We start from the raw sequence: 15,010 nt of genomic DNA, 5'->3' as shown, positions 1-15,010 counted from the left end.
GGTTCGAATCCAAGTCACGGCATTGCGGGTGGCAATGTCATGGCAGTTGGGAGATATTTTTTATTTGCAATATACAGAGTATTATTATTTTTTAAATAACACCTGTCCCAAGCACTTTGTTTTCTTTGATTTGTGAAATTGCCAGCTTTAATCATGAGAAGTCATTTCATTATGATGCCAGAGCTGTGGGGCATCAGGGACAGAGTGTTTTAATACATGCAATGCTTACTTTTAATGTACTCTTGCATGTTGTAGCCCATGTAATTGTGCAGAAATCGTTTTTGAGGAATGCAAAAACATTTCCTTGTGTAATAATACCTTTTCTGTAAGAATGACTTGGCCGGTTAGCTCAGTTGGTCAGAGCGTGGTGCTAATAACGCCAAGGTCACGGGTTCGATCCCCGTACCGGCCAGTTTTTTTCACAATTAAAAGAGAGAAGTCATGCATCACAGTACAAGACGTTTAAAAACAACGTATAGTTTGTTTGTTTATTCTGGTCATTAACTGGGCTCTGATGGCTGATGTTTGTGCAAGGGTGAGTGTTGCTAGTACCATGTAAAGGGCACTGTGGTCTAACAGCCCCCAGCCTCCCTCTCCTATGGCTGGACGACCAGCCCGCTCCTTGGGTCTCTCAAAGTGCACTTTTTGAAGCCCTGTTTGAAGCTGGGACGCATCAACTAAAGGTGACACTTTCTCTCCAAAAGTGACGATTTCTCGGCTTCTCGTTGGGGTGTCCAGAGGTGACGAGAGTTGAAGGAAAGAGCACATGAGTTATGTAGGCATCATTAAATTGTCTGCTATGTATTAGTGATCTTTAACATCGTTACACTCTCGTTTAGTTTAACGTATGTATAGCACACTCGTCCACCCGTGTAAATATTGCAAAATGAATACAGATATGTACACCTAATGATATACGTTTGTCGTGACCCTCTTTGTAATTTTTCCGTACCATGTTCAGGTTTTTCTTTCTCCATTTTCTTGTCGGTAGTAGCTGGATAAAAATTTAGAGACAGGAAAGTATGGAGTGCCTCACAGTGATACCGACACAGAAGGTACAATGGTTGTAAGCGAGTGGAAATAGGCGCTGTGGCTTAGTTGGTTAGAGCGCCTGTCTAGTAAACAGGCGATCCTGAGTTCGAATCTCAACAGTGCCTTGTTTTCACACAATTTCATACAAGACTTTTTGTTTGATTAAAGACTCATTGTCTGCAAACACAATTTCTCCTATTATAATTATCCTCATGTACACAATGCTCCTCCTTAAAACCTAAAGATGTTTCGGGTTTTTACCTGCCATTGTAATGTACCACCAGCCACCAGTATCTTTAATTTTCAAAGCCAATCAGTTTGGTTTTGTGACGTGAAAAGATGTTTTTAAGCTTCGCTCGCTTCAAAGTACAACCTAGGCAGCAGTAATGCAAGTTTCAAACAACAGGTGCAGCACAGGCAGCACCTGAGTACCATTGCATTACTGACACTGTTACTGAAGAGGCAGAAGAGGTTCAAGCTTCAGTGCCTCAAGAACAGGCAACGCAAGGGCAGCAGAGTCTGATGGATTGTGAGAGCTTGGAAAATGACATTGTGTGCTGCGTGGAGCTAAAAATGCTGTATCCATAGTACTGCGCCAAGTTTTGGAGGCCACATCAGTGATATTGTGTTCTCTTAGGGAGACTTCACGTGAGGTTCTGGAGGCCTATTCTGAAATATTGTGTCTGTCCCGGGAGACTCCTACGGAGTATTGTCATGTGCATCACACCACATACGAAACATCATGTCCAGTTCTTCATGGCTTACCAAGAGGTTTGATACTACTCTTCCAATGTTTGAATAACATAACGCTTGAGGTGTAAAAAGGAGGGAGCGGTCCTTGCAGAGTAGGACTGGAGGGCAGTCTGTGTTGGTTTGTGAACATCCCAGTCAAAGAGGCGAAATGTGCAGCATCTGCCTCAAAACACATACACAACATATAAGACTCTGATGACTGACAGTGTCACCTGATTTGCACTATAAAAGTCACATACGTCATGGGCCTGAGTAGCCCAAGTAGCTCGCCGTGATCGTATAGTGGTTAGTACTCTGTGTTGTGGCCGCAGCAACCTCGGTTCGAATCCAAGTCACGGCATTGCGGGTGGCAATGTCATGGCAGTTGGGAGATATTTTTTATTTGCAATATACAGAGTATTATTATTTTTTAAATAACACCTGTCCCAAGCACTTTGTTTTCTTTGATTTGTGAAATTGCCAGCTTTAATCATGAGAAGTCATTTCATTATGATGCCAGAGCTGTGGGGCATCAGGGACAGAGTGTTTTAATACATGAAATGCTTACTTTTAATGTACTCTTGCATGTTGTAGCCCATGTAATTGTGCAGAAATCGTTTTTGAGGAATGCAAAAACCTTTCCTTGTGTAATAATACCTTTTCTGTAAGAATGACTTGGCCGGTTAGCTCAGTTGGTCAGAGCGTGGTGCTAATAACGCCAAGGTCACGGGTTCGATCCCCGTACCGGCCAGTTTTTTTCACAATTAAAAGAGAGAAGTCATGCATCACAGTACAAGACGTTTAAAAACAACGTATAGTTTGTTTGTTTATTCTGGTCATTAACTGGGCTCTGATGGCTGATGTTTGTGCAAGGGTGAGTGTTGCTAGTACCATGTAAAGGGCACTGTGGTCTAACAGCCCCCAGCCTCCCTCTCCTATGGCTGGACGACCAGCCCGCTCCTTGGGTCTCTCAGAGTGCACTTTTTGAAGCCCTGTTTGAAGCTGGGACGCATCAACTAAAGGTGACACTTTCTCTCCAAAAGTGACGATTTCTCGGCTTCTCGTTGGGGTGTCCAGAGGTGACGAGAGTTGAAGGAAAGAGCACATGGGTTATGTAGGCATCATTAAATTGTCTGCTATGTATTAGTGATCTTTAACATCGTTACACTCTCGTTTAGTTTAACGTATGTATAGCACACTCGTCCACCCGTGTAAATATTGCAAAATGAATACAGATATGTACACCTAATGATATACGTTTGTCGTGACCCTCTTTGTAATTTTTCCATACCATGTTCAGGTTTTTCTTTCTCCATTTTCTTGTTGGTAGTAGCTGGATACAAATTTAGAGACAGAAAAGTATGGAGTGCCTCACAGTGATACCGACACAGAAGGTACAATGGTTCTAAGTCAGTGGAAATAGGCGCTGTGGCTTAGTTGGTTAAAGCGCCTGTCTAGTAAACAGGAGATCCTGAGTTCGAATCTCAGCAGTGCCTTGTTTTTACACAACCTCATACAAGACTTTTTGTTTGATTAAAGACTCATTGTCTTCAAACACAATTTCTCCTATTTTAATTATCCTCATGTACACAATGCTCCTCCTTAAAACCTAAAGATGTTTCGGGTTTTTACCTGCCATTGTAATGTACCACCAGCCACCAGTATCTTTAATTTTCAAAGCCAATCAGTTTGGTTTTGTGACGTGAAAAGATGTTTTTAAGCTTCGCTCGCTTCAAAGTACAACCTAGGCAGCAGTAATGCAAGCTTCAAACAACAGGTGCAGCACAGGCAGCACCTGAGTACCATTGCTTTACTGACACTGTTACTGAAGAGGCAGAAGAGGTTCAAGCTTCAGTGCCTCAAGAACAGGCAACGCAAGGGCAGCAGAGTCTGATGGATTGTGAGAGCTTGGAAAATGACACTGTGTGCTGCGTGGAGCTAAAAATGCTGTATCCATAGTACTGCGCCAAGTTTTGGAGGCCACATCAGTGATATTGTGTTCTCTTAGGGAGACTTCACGTGAGGTTCTGGAGGCCTATTCTGAAATATTGTGTCTGTCCTGGGAGACTCCTACGGAGTATTGTCATGTGCATCACACCACATACGAAACATCATGTCCAGTTCTTCATGGCTTACCAAGAGGTTTGATACTACTCTTCCAATGTTTGAATAACATAACTCTTGAGGTGTAAAAAGAAGGGAGCGGTCCTTGCAGAGTAGGACTGGAGGGCAGTCTGTGTTGGTTTGTGAACATCCCAGTCAAAGAGGCGAAATGTGCAGCATCTGCCTCAAAACACATACACAACATATAAGACTCTGATGACTGACAGTGTCACCTGATTTGCACTATAAAAGTCACATACGTCATGAGCCTGAGTAGCCCAAGTAGCTCGCCGTGATCGTATAGTGGTTAGTACTCTGCGTTGTGGCCGCAGCAACCTCGGTTCGAATCCGAGTCACGGCATTGCGTGTGGCAATGTCATGGCAGTTGGGTGATATTTTTTATTTGCAATATACAGAGTATTATTATTTTTTAAATAACACCTGTCCCAAACACTTTGTTTTCTTTGATTTGTGAAATTGCCAGCTTTAATCATGAGAAGTCATTTCATTATGATGCCAGAGCTGTGGGGCAGCAGGGACAGAGTGTTTTAATACATGCAATGCTTACTTTTAATGTACTCTTGCATGTTGTAGCCCGTGTAATTGTGCAGAAATCGTTTTTGAGGAATGCAAAAACATTTCCTTGTGTAATAATACCTTTTCTGTATGAATGACTTGGCCGGTTAGCTCAGTTGGTTAGAGCGTGGTGCTAATAACGCCAAGGTCGCGCGTTCGATCCCCGTACCGGCCAGTATTTTTCACAATTAAAAGAGAGAAGTCATGCATTACAGTACAAGACGTTTAAAAACAATGTATAGGTTGTTTGTTTATTCTGGTCATTAACTGGGCTCTGATGTCTGATGTTTGTGCAAGGGCGAGTGTTGCTAGTACCATGTAAAGGGCACTGTGGTCTAACAGCCCCCAGCCTACCTCTCCTATGGCTGGACGACCAGCCCGCTCCTTGGGTCTCTCAAAGTGCACTTTTTGAAGCCCTGTTTGAAGCTGGGACGCATCAACTAAAGGTGACACTTTCTCTCCAAAAGTGACGATTTCTCGGCTTCTCGTTGGTGTGTCCAGAGGTGACGAGAGGTGAAGGAAAGAGCACATGGGTTATGTAGGCATCATTAAATTGTCTGCTATGTATTAGTGATCTTTAACATCGTTACACTCTCGTTCAGTTTAACGTATGTATAGCACACTCGTCCACCCGTGTAAATATTTCAAAATGAATACAGATATGTACACCTAATGATATACGTTTGTCGTGACCCTCTTTGTAATTTTTCCGTACCATGTTCAGGTTTTTCTTTCTCCATTTTCTTGTCGGTAGTAGCTGGATAAAAATTTAGAGACAGAAAAGTATGGAGTGCCTCACAGTGATACCGACACAGAAGGTACAATGGTTGTAAGCGAGTGGAAATAGGCGCTGTGGCTTAGTTGGTTAGAGCGCCTGTCTAGTAAACAGGCGATCCTGAGTTCGAATCTCAACAGTGCCTTGTTTTCACACAATTTCATACAAGACTTTTTGTTTGATTAAAGACTCATTGTCTGCAAACACAATTTCTCCTATTATAATTATCCTCATGTACACAATGCTCCTCCTTAAAACCTAAAGATGTTTCGGGTTTTTACCTGCCATTGTAATGTACCACCAGCCACCAGTATCTTTAATTTTCAAAGCCAATCAGTTTGGTTTTGTGACGTGAAAAGATGTTTTTAAGCTTCGCTCGCTTCAAAGTACAACCTAGGCAGCAGTAATGCAAGTTTCAAACAACAGGTGCAGCACAGGCAGCACCTGAGTACCATTGCATTACTGACACTGTTACTGAAGAGGCAGAAGAGGTTCAAGCTTCAGTGCCTCAAGAACAGGCAACGCAAGGGCAGCAGAGTCTGATGGATTGTGAGAGCTTGGAAAATGACACTGTGTGCTGCGTGGAGCTAAAAATGCTGTATCCATAGTACTGCGCCAAGTTTTGGAGGCCACATCAGTGATATTGTGTTCTCTTAGGGAGACTTCACGTGAGGTTCTGGAGGCCTATTCTGAAATATTGTGTCTGTCCCGGGAGACTCCTACGGAGTATTGTCATGTGCATCACACCACAAATACGAAACATCATGTCCAGTTCTTCATGGCTTACCAAGAGGTTTGATACTACTCTTCCAATGTTTGAATAACATAACGCTTGAGGTGTAAAAAGGAGGGAGCGGTCCTTGCAGAGTAGGACTGGAGGGCAGTCTGTGTTGGTTTGTGAACATCCCAGTCAAAGAGGCGAAATGTGCAGCATCTGCCTCAAAACACATACACAACATATAAGACTCTGATGACTGACAGTGTCACCTGATTTGCACTATAAAAGTCACATACGTCATGGGCCTGAGTAACCCAAGTAGCTCGCCGTGATCGTATAGTGGTTAGTACTCTGCGTTGTGGCCGCAGCAACCTCGGTTCGAATCCAAGTCACGGCATTGCGGGTGGCAATGTCATGGCAGTTGGGAGATATTTTTTATTTGCAATATACAGAGTATTATTATTTTTTAAATAACACCTGTCCCAAGCACTTTGTTTTCTTTGATTTGTGAAATTGCCAGCTTTAATCATGAGAAGTCATTTCATTATGATGCCAGAGCTGTGGGGCATCAGGGACAGAGTGTTTTAATACATGCAATGCTTACTTTTAATGTACTCTTGCATGTTGTAGCCCATGTAATTGTGCAGAAATCGTTTTTGAGGAATGCAAAAACATTTCCTTGTGTAATAATACCTTTTCTGTAAGAATGACTTGGCTGGTTAGCTCAGTTGGTCAGAGCGTGGTGCTAATAACGCCAAGGTCACGGGTTCGATCCCCGTACCGGCCAGTTTTTTTCACAATTAAAAGAGAGAAGTCATGCATCACAGTACAAGACGTTTAAAAACAACGTATAGTTTGTTTGTTTATTCTGGTCATTAACTGGGCTCTGATGGCTGATGTTTGTGCAAGGGTGAGTGTTGCTAGTACCATGTAAAGGGCACTGTGGTCTAACAGCCCCCAGCCTCCCTCTCCTATGGCTGGACGACCAGCCCGCTCCTTGGGTCTCTCAAAGTGCACTTTTTGAAGCCCTGTTTGAAGCTGGGACGCATCAACTAAAGGTGACACTTTCTCTCCAAAAGTGACGATTTCTCGGCTTCTCGTTGGGGTGTCCAGAGGTGACGAGAGTTGAAGGAAAGAGCACATGAGTTATGTAGGCATCATTAAATTGTCTGCTATGTATTAGTGATCTTTAACATCGTTACACTCTCGTTTAGTTTAACGTATGTATAGCACACTCGTCCACCCGTGTAAATATTGCAAAATGAATACAGATATGTACACCTAATGATATACGTTTGTCGTGACCCTCTTTGTAATTTTTCCGTACCATGTTCAGGTTTTTCTTTCTCCATTTTCTTGTCGGTAGTAGCTGGATAAAAATTTAGAGACAGGAAAGTATGGAGTGCCTCACAGTGATACCGACACAGAAGGTACAATGGTTGTAAGCGAGTGGAAATAGGCGCTGTGGCTTAGTTGGTTAGAGCACCTGTCTAGTAAACAGGCGATCCTGAGTTCGAATCTCAACAGTGCCTTGTTTTCACACAATTTCATACAAGACTTTTTGTTTGATTAAAGACTCATTGTCTGCAAACACAATTTCTCCTATTATAATTATCCTCATGTACACAATGCTCCTCCTTAAAACCTAAAGATGTTTCGGGTTTTTACCTGCCATTGTAATGTACCACCAGCCACCAGTATCTTTAATTTTCAAAGCCAATCAGTTTGGTTTTGTGACGTGAAAAGATGTTTTTAAGCTTCGCTCGCTTCAAAGTACAACCTAGGCAGCAGTAATGCAAGTTTCAAACAACAGGTGCAGCACAGGCAGCACCTGAGTACCATTGCATTACTGACACTGTTACTGAAGAGGCAGAAGAGGTTCAAGCTTCAGTGCCTCAAGAACAGGCAACGCAAGGGCAGCAGAGTCTGATGGATTGTGAGAGCTTGGAAAATGACACTGTGTGCTGCGTGGAGCTAAAAATGCTGTATCCATAGTACTGCGCCAAGTTTTGGAGGCCACATCAGTGATATTGTGTTCTCTTAGGGAGACTTCACGTGAGGTTCTGGAGGCCTATTATGAAATATTGTGTCTGTCCCGGGAGACTCCTACGGAGTATTGTCATGTGCATCACACCACATACGAAACATCATGTCCAGTTCTTCATGGCTTACCAAGAGGTTTGATACTACTCTTCCAATGTTTGAATAACATAACGCTTGAGGTGTAAAAAGGAGGGAGCGGTCCTTGCAGAGTAGGACTGGAGGGCAGTCTGTGTTGGTTTGTGAACATCCCAGTCAAAGAGGCGAAATGTGCAGCATCTGCCTCAAAACACATACACAACATATAAGACTCTGATGACTGACAGTGTCACCTGATTTGCACTATAAAAGTCACATACGTCATGGGCCTGAGTAGCCCAAGTAGCTCGCCGTGATCGTATAGTGGTTAGTACTCTGTGTTGTGGCCGCAGCAACCTCGGTTCGAATCCAAGTCACGGCATTGCGGGTGGCAATGTCATGGCAGTTGGGAGATATTTTTTATTTGCAATATACAGAGTATTATTATTTTTTAAATAACACCTGTCCCAAGCACTTTGTTTTCTTTGATTTGTGAAATTGCCAGCTTTAATCATGAGAAGTCATTTCATTATGATGCCAGAGCTGTGGGGCATCAGGGACAGAGTGTTTTAATACATGAAATGCTTACTTTTAATGTACTCTTGCATGTTGTAGCCCATGTAATTGTGCAGAAATCGTTTTTGAGGAATGCAAAAACATTTCCTTGTGTAATAATACCTTTTCTGTAAGAATGACTTGGCCGGTTAGCTCAGTTGGTCAGAGCGTGGTGCTAATAACGCCAAGGTCACGGGTTCGATCCCCGTACCGGCCAGTTTTTTTCACAATTAAAAGAGAGAAGTCATGCATCACAGTACAAGACGTTTAAAAACAACGTATAGTTTGTTTGTTTATTCTGGTCATTAACTGGGCTCTGATGGCTGATGTTTGTGCAAGGGTGAGTGTTGCTAGTACCATGTAAAGGGCACTGTGGTCTAACAGCCCCCAGCCTCCCTCTCCTATGGCTGGACGACCAGCCCGCTCCTTGGGTCTCTCAGAGTGCACTTTTTGAAGCCCTGTTTGAAGCTGGGACGCATCAACTAAAGGTGACACTTTCTCTCCAAAAGTGACGATTTCTCGGCTTCTCGTTGGGGTGTCCAGAGGTGACGAGAGTTGAAGGAAAGAGCACATGGGTTATGTAGGCATCATTAAATTGTCTGCTATGTATTAGTGATCTTTAACATCGTTACACTCTCGTTTAGTTTAACGTATGTATAGCACACTCGTCCACCCGTGTAAATATTGCAAAATGAATACAGATATGTACACCTAATGATATACGTTTGTCGTGACCCTCTTTGTAATTTTTCCATACCATGTTCAGGTTTTTCTTTCTCCATTTTCTTGTTGGTAGTAGCTGGATACAAATTTAGAGACAGAAAAGTATGGAGTGCCTCACAGTGATACCGACACAGAAGGTACAATGGTTCTAAGTCAGTGGAAATAGGCGCTGTGGCTTAGTTGGTTAAAGCGCCTGTCTAGTAAACAGGAGATCCTGAGTTCGAATCTCAGCAGTGCCTTGTTTTTACACAACCTCATACAAGACTTTTTGTTTGATTAAAGACTCATTGTCTTCAAACACAATTTCTCCTATTTTAATTATCCTCATGTACACAATGCTCCTCCTTAAAACCTAAAGATGTTTCGGGTTTTTACCTGCCATTGTAATGTACCACCAGCCACCAGTATCTTTAATTTTCAAAGCCAATCAGTTTGGTTTTGTGACGTGAAAAGATGTTTTTAAGCTTCGCTCGCTTCAAAGTACAACCTAGGCAGCAGTAATGCAAGCTTCAAACAACAGGTGCAGCACAGGCAGCAACTGAGTACCATTGCATTACTGACACTGTTACTGAAGAGGCAGAAGAGGTTCAAGCTTCAGTGCCTCAAGAACAGGCAACGCAAGGGTAGCAGAGTCTGATGGATTGTGAGAGCTTGGAAAATGACACTGTGTGCTGCGTGGAGCTAAAAATGCTGTATCCATAGTACTGTGCCAAGTTTTGGAGGCCACATCAGTGATATTGTGTTCTCTTAAGGAGACTTCACGTGAGGTTCTGGAGGCCTATTCTGAAATATTGTGTCTGTCCTGGGAGACTCCTACTGAGTATTGTCATGTGCATCACACCACTTACGAAACGTCATGTCCAGTTCTTCATGGCTTACCAAGAGGTTTGATACTACTCTTCCAATGTTTGAATAACATAACACTTGAGGTGTAAAAAGGAGGGAGCGGTCCTAGCAGAGTAGGACTGGAGGGCAGTCTGTGTTGGTTTGTGAACATCCCAGTCAAAGAGGTGAAATGTGCAGCATCTGCCTCAAAACACATACACTACATATAAGACTCTCATGACTGACAGTGTCACCTGATTTGCACTATAAAAGTCACATACATCAGGGGCCTGAGTAGCCCAAGTAGCACGCCGTGATCGTATAGTGGTTAGTACTCTGCGTTGTGGCCGCAGCAACCTCGGTTCGAATCCAAGTCACGGCATTGCGGGTGGCAATGTCATGGCAGTTGGCAGATATTTTTATTTGCAATATACAGAGTATTATTATTTTTTAAATAACACCTGTCCCAAACACTTTGTTTTCTTTGATTTGTGAAATTGCCAGCTTTAATCATGAGAAGTCATTTCATTATGATGCCACAGCTGTGGGGCAGAAGGGACAGAGTGTTTTAATACATGCAATGCTTACTTTTAATGTACTCTTGCATGTTGTAGCCCGTGTAATTGTGCAGAAATCGTTTTTGAGGAATGCAAAAACATTTCCTTGTGTAATAATACCTTTTCTGTAAGAATGACTTGGCTGGTTAGCTCAGTTGGTTAGAGCGTGGTGCTAATAACGCCAAGGTCGCGGGTTCGATCCCCGTACTGGCCAGTATTTTTCACAATTAAAATAGAAAAGTCATGCATTACAGTACAAGACGTTTAAAAACAACGTATAGGTTGTTTGTTTATTCTGGTCATTAACTGGGCTCTGATGGCTGATGTTTGTGCAAGGGTGAGTGTTGCCAGTACCAAGTAAAGGGCACTGTGGTCTAACAGCCCCCAGCCTCCCTCTCCTATGGCTGGACGACCAGCCCGCTCCTTGGGTCTCTCAAAGTGCACTTTTTGGAGCCCTGTTTGAAGCTGGGACGCATCAACTAAAGGTGACACTTTCTCTCCAAAAGTGACGATTTCTCGGCTTCTCGTTGGGGTGTCCAGAGGTGACGAGAGGTGAAGGAAAGAGCACATGGGTTATGTAGGCATCATTAAATTGTCTGCTATGTATTAGTGATCTTTAACATCGTTACACTCTCGTTCAGTTTAACGTATGTATAGCACACTCGTCCACCCGTGTAAATATTGCAAAATGAATACAGATATGTACACATAATGATATACGTTTGTCGTGACCCTCTTTGTAATTTTTCCATACCATGTTCAGGTTTTTCTTTCTCCATTTTCTTGTCGGTAGTAGCTGGATAAAAATGTAGAGACTGAAAAGTATGGAGTGCCTCACAGTGATACCGACACAGAAGGTACAATGGTTCTATGTGAGTGGAAATAGGCGCTGTGGCTTAGTTTGCTAAAGCGCCTGTCTTGTAAACAGGAGGTCCTGAGTTTGAATCTCATCAGTGCCTTATTTTTACACAACCTCATACAAGACTTTTTGTTAGATTAAAGACTCATTGTCTGCAAACACAATTTCTCCTATTATAATTATCCTCATGTATACTATGCTCCTCCTTAAAACCTAAAGATGTTTCGGGTTTTTACCTGCCATTGTAATGTACCACCAGCCACCGGTATCTTTAATTTTCAAAGCCAATCAGTTTGGTTTTGTGACGTGAAAAGATGTTTTTAAGCTTCGCTCGCTTCAAAGTACAACCTAGGCAGCAGTAATGCAAGCTTCAAACAACAGGTGCAGCACAGGCAGCACCTGAGTACCATTGCTTTACTGACACTGTTAATGAAGAGGCAGAAGAGGTTCAAGCTTCAGTGCCTCAAGAACAGGCAACACAAGGGCAGCAGAGTCTGATGGATTGTGAGAGCTTGGAAAATGACACTGTGCTGCGTGGAGCTGAAAATGCTGTATCCATAGTACTGCGCCAAGTTTTGGAGGCCACATCAGTGATATTGTGTTCTCTTAGGGAGACTTCACATGAGGTTCTGGAGGCCTATTCTGAAATAATGTGTCTGTCCTGGGAGACTCCTACGGAGTATTGTCATGTGCATCACACCACACACGAAACGTCATGTCCAGTTCTTCATGGCTTACCAAGAGGTTTGATACTACTCTTCCAATGTTTGAATAACATAACGCTTGAGGTGTAAAAAGGAGGGAGCGGTCCTAGCAGAGTAGGACTGGAGGGCAGTCTGTGTTGGTTTGTGAACATCCCAGTCAAAGAGGTGAAATGTGCAGCATCTGCCTCAAAACACATACACTACATATAAGACTCTCATGACTGACAGTGTCACCTGATTTGCACTATAAAAGTCACATACGTCATGGGCCTGAGTAGCCCAAGTAGCTCGCCGTGATCGTATAGTGGTTAGTACTCTGCGTTGTGGCCGCAGCAACCGCGGTTCGAATCCAAGTCACGGCATTGCGGGTGGAAATGTGATGGCAGTTGGGAGATATTTTTTATTTGCAATATACAGAGTATTATTATTTTTTAAATAACACTTGTCCCAAACACTTTGTTTTCTTTGATTTGTGAAATTGCCAGCTTTAATCATGAGAAGTCATTTCATTATGATGCCACAGCTGTGGAGCAGAAGGGACAGAGTGTTTTAATACATGCAATGCTTACTTTTAATGTACTCTTGCATGTTGTAGCCCGTGTAATTGTGCAGAAATCGTTTTTGAGGAATGCAAAAACATTTCCTTGTGTAATAATACCTTTGCTGTAAGAATGACTTTGCCGGTTAGCTCAGTTGGTTAGAGTGTGGTGCTAATAACGCCAAGGTCGCGGGTTCGATCCCCGTACTGACCAGTATTTTTCACAATTAAAATAGAAAAGTCATGCATTACAGTACAAGACGTTTAAAAACAACGTATAGGTTGTTTGTTTATTCTGGTCATTAACTGGGCTCTGATGGCTGATGTTTGTGCAAGGGTGAGTGTTGCTAGTACCATGTAAAGGGCACTGTGGTCTAACAGCCCCCAGCCTCCCTCTCCTATGGCTGGACGACCAGCCCGCTCCTTGGGTCTTTCAAAGTGCACTGTTTGAAGCTGGGACGCATCAACTAAAGGTGACACTTTCTCTCCAAAAGTGACGATTTCTCTGCTTCTCGTTGGGGTGTCCAGAGGTGACGAGAGGTGAAGGAAAGAGCACATGGGTTATGTAGGCATCATTAAATTGTCTGCTATGTATTAGTGATCTTTAACATCGTTACACTCTCGTTTAGTTTAACGTATGTATAGCACACTCGTCCACCCGTGTAAATATTGCAAAATTAATACAGATATGTACACCTAATGATATACGTTTGACGTGACCCTCTTTGTTAATTTTTCCATACCATGTTCAGGTTTTTCTTTCTCCATTTTCTTGTCGGTAGTAGCTGGATAAAAATTTAGAGACAGAAAAGTATGGAGTGCCTCACAGTGATACTGACACAGAAGGTACAATGGTTCTATGTGAGTGGAAATAGGCGCTGTGGCTTAGTTTGCTAAAGCGCCTGTCTTGTAAACAGGAGATCCTGAGTTTGAATCTCAGCAGTGCCTTATTTTTACACAACCTCATACAAGACTTTTTGTTAGATTAAAGACTCATTGTCTGCAAACACAATTTCTCCTGTTATAATTATCCTCATGTATACAATGCTCCTCCTTAAAACCTAAAGATGTTTCGGGTTTTTACCTGCCATTGTAATGTACCACCAGCCACCAGTATCTTTAATTTTCAAAGCCAATCAGTTTGGTTTTGTGACGTGAAAAGATGTTTTAAGCTTCGCTCACTTCAAAGTACAACCTAGGCAGCAGTAATGCAAGCTTCAATCAACAGGTGCAGCACAGGCAGCACCTGAGTACCATTGCTTTACTGACACTGTTACTGAAGAGGCAGAAGAGGTTCAAGCTTCAGTGCCTCAAGAACAGGCAACACAAGGGCAGCAGTGTCTGATGGATTGTGAGAGCTTGGAAAATGACACTGTGTGCTGCGTGGAGCTAAAAATGCTGTATCCAGAGTACTGTGCCAAGTTTTGGAGGCCACATCAGTGATATTGTGTTCTCTTAGGGAGACTTCACGTGAGGTTCTGGAGGCCTATTCTGAAATATTGTGTCTGTCCTGGGAGACTCCTACGGAGTATTGTCATGTGCATCACACCACATACGAAACGTCATGTCCAGTTCTTCATGGCTTACCAAGAGGTTTGATACTACTCTTCCAATGTTTGAATAACATAACGATTGAGGTGTAAAAAGGAGGGAGCGGTCCAAGCAGAGTAGGACTGGAGGGCAGTCTGTGTTGGTTTGTGAACATCCTGGAGTTCTGGACTTTTTTGGTTCTGTCCAGAGGTGTCAGGGATAACACCCGAAGACCCCGGAGTTCTACCTGTCTCGGTGCACAAACAAACAGAAACACGGGCTTCTCGATGGTGGCGTCAAAGACCAAAGGTTTATTACTGCAGGGACACAGAAGTCACAGAAACTGCACAGGGGCAGTGTCTAGGAGCCTGTTCGATTTGTACAAAGAGGGTTACTCCTTAAATACTAAATATTCTGCTCGGGGCAAATTCTTTACATGTTACCACAGTTCTAAACATTCGTGTCTTGAACAATAAATATTTGGCGTTGCACAGGAATCGTCAACAGTATCTGAAAAACATTACGAATGAGGGGTTCCCACTATTCCATCATAATCCCATGTCAATTTCTCATTCAAGACCCGGACCGCCTCATCGTAAATTTCGTTACCTCCCCCTAATAAAGGCCCAGAAGGAAAGGAGCAGAGCCAGGTGCAGAAGATAGAA

General features: G+C 42.9%; 13 non-coding genes across 13 annotated transcripts; all 13 read left to right on the top strand.

Annotated features, from left to right (window-relative positions):
• Positions 1 to 338: 338 nt before the first annotated feature.
• TRNAI-AAU (transfer RNA isoleucine (anticodon AAU)) lies at positions 339 to 412 on the top strand. The gene has a single exon. It is a non-coding gene; the product is annotated as a tRNA-Ile (tRNA).
• A 671-nt stretch (positions 413 to 1,083) lies between these two features.
• TRNAT-AGU (transfer RNA threonine (anticodon AGU)) lies at positions 1,084 to 1,157 on the top strand. The gene has a single exon. It is a non-coding gene; the product is annotated as a tRNA-Thr (tRNA).
• Positions 1,158 to 2,441: 1,284 nt separating this feature from the next.
• Positions 2,442 to 2,515, top strand: TRNAI-AAU (transfer RNA isoleucine (anticodon AAU)). Its single transcript has one exon. It is a non-coding gene; the product is annotated as a tRNA-Ile (tRNA).
• A 671-nt stretch (positions 2,516 to 3,186) lies between these two features.
• On the top strand, positions 3,187 to 3,260 carry TRNAT-AGU (transfer RNA threonine (anticodon AGU)). The gene has a single exon. It is a non-coding gene; the product is annotated as a tRNA-Thr (tRNA).
• An 896-nt stretch (positions 3,261 to 4,156) lies between these two features.
• TRNAH-GUG (transfer RNA histidin (anticodon GUG)) lies at positions 4,157 to 4,228 on the top strand. The gene has a single exon. It is a non-coding gene; the product is annotated as a tRNA-His (tRNA).
• A 1,061-nt stretch (positions 4,229 to 5,289) lies between these two features.
• Positions 5,290 to 5,363, top strand: TRNAT-AGU (transfer RNA threonine (anticodon AGU)). The gene has a single exon. It is a non-coding gene; the product is annotated as a tRNA-Thr (tRNA).
• Positions 5,364 to 6,649: 1,286 nt separating this feature from the next.
• TRNAI-AAU (transfer RNA isoleucine (anticodon AAU)) lies at positions 6,650 to 6,723 on the top strand. The gene has a single exon. It is a non-coding gene; the product is annotated as a tRNA-Ile (tRNA).
• Positions 6,724 to 7,394: 671 nt separating this feature from the next.
• TRNAT-AGU (transfer RNA threonine (anticodon AGU)) lies at positions 7,395 to 7,468 on the top strand. The gene has a single exon. It is a non-coding gene; the product is annotated as a tRNA-Thr (tRNA).
• A 1,284-nt stretch (positions 7,469 to 8,752) lies between these two features.
• On the top strand, positions 8,753 to 8,826 carry TRNAI-AAU (transfer RNA isoleucine (anticodon AAU)). Its single transcript has one exon. It is a non-coding gene; the product is annotated as a tRNA-Ile (tRNA).
• Positions 8,827 to 9,497: 671 nt separating this feature from the next.
• TRNAT-AGU (transfer RNA threonine (anticodon AGU)) lies at positions 9,498 to 9,571 on the top strand. The gene has a single exon. It is a non-coding gene; the product is annotated as a tRNA-Thr (tRNA).
• Positions 9,572 to 10,854: 1,283 nt separating this feature from the next.
• On the top strand, positions 10,855 to 10,928 carry TRNAI-AAU (transfer RNA isoleucine (anticodon AAU)). The gene has a single exon. It is a non-coding gene; the product is annotated as a tRNA-Ile (tRNA).
• Positions 10,929 to 11,599: 671 nt separating this feature from the next.
• On the top strand, positions 11,600 to 11,673 carry TRNAT-UGU (transfer RNA threonine (anticodon UGU)). Its single transcript has one exon. It is a non-coding gene; the product is annotated as a tRNA-Thr (tRNA).
• Positions 11,674 to 13,689: 2,016 nt separating this feature from the next.
• On the top strand, positions 13,690 to 13,763 carry TRNAT-UGU (transfer RNA threonine (anticodon UGU)). The gene has a single exon. It is a non-coding gene; the product is annotated as a tRNA-Thr (tRNA).
• Positions 13,764 to 15,010: the final 1,247 nt, after the last annotated feature.

This window comes from Lissotriton helveticus, chromosome 12 (assembly GCF_964261635.1).
Source record: "Lissotriton helveticus chromosome 12, aLisHel1.1, whole genome shotgun sequence".
Lineage (NCBI taxonomy): Eukaryota > Metazoa > Chordata > Amphibia > Caudata > Salamandridae > Lissotriton > Lissotriton helveticus.
Note: the sequence above shows the minus strand (reverse complement) of the source record. Positions and strands in the feature narration are given on the sequence as shown.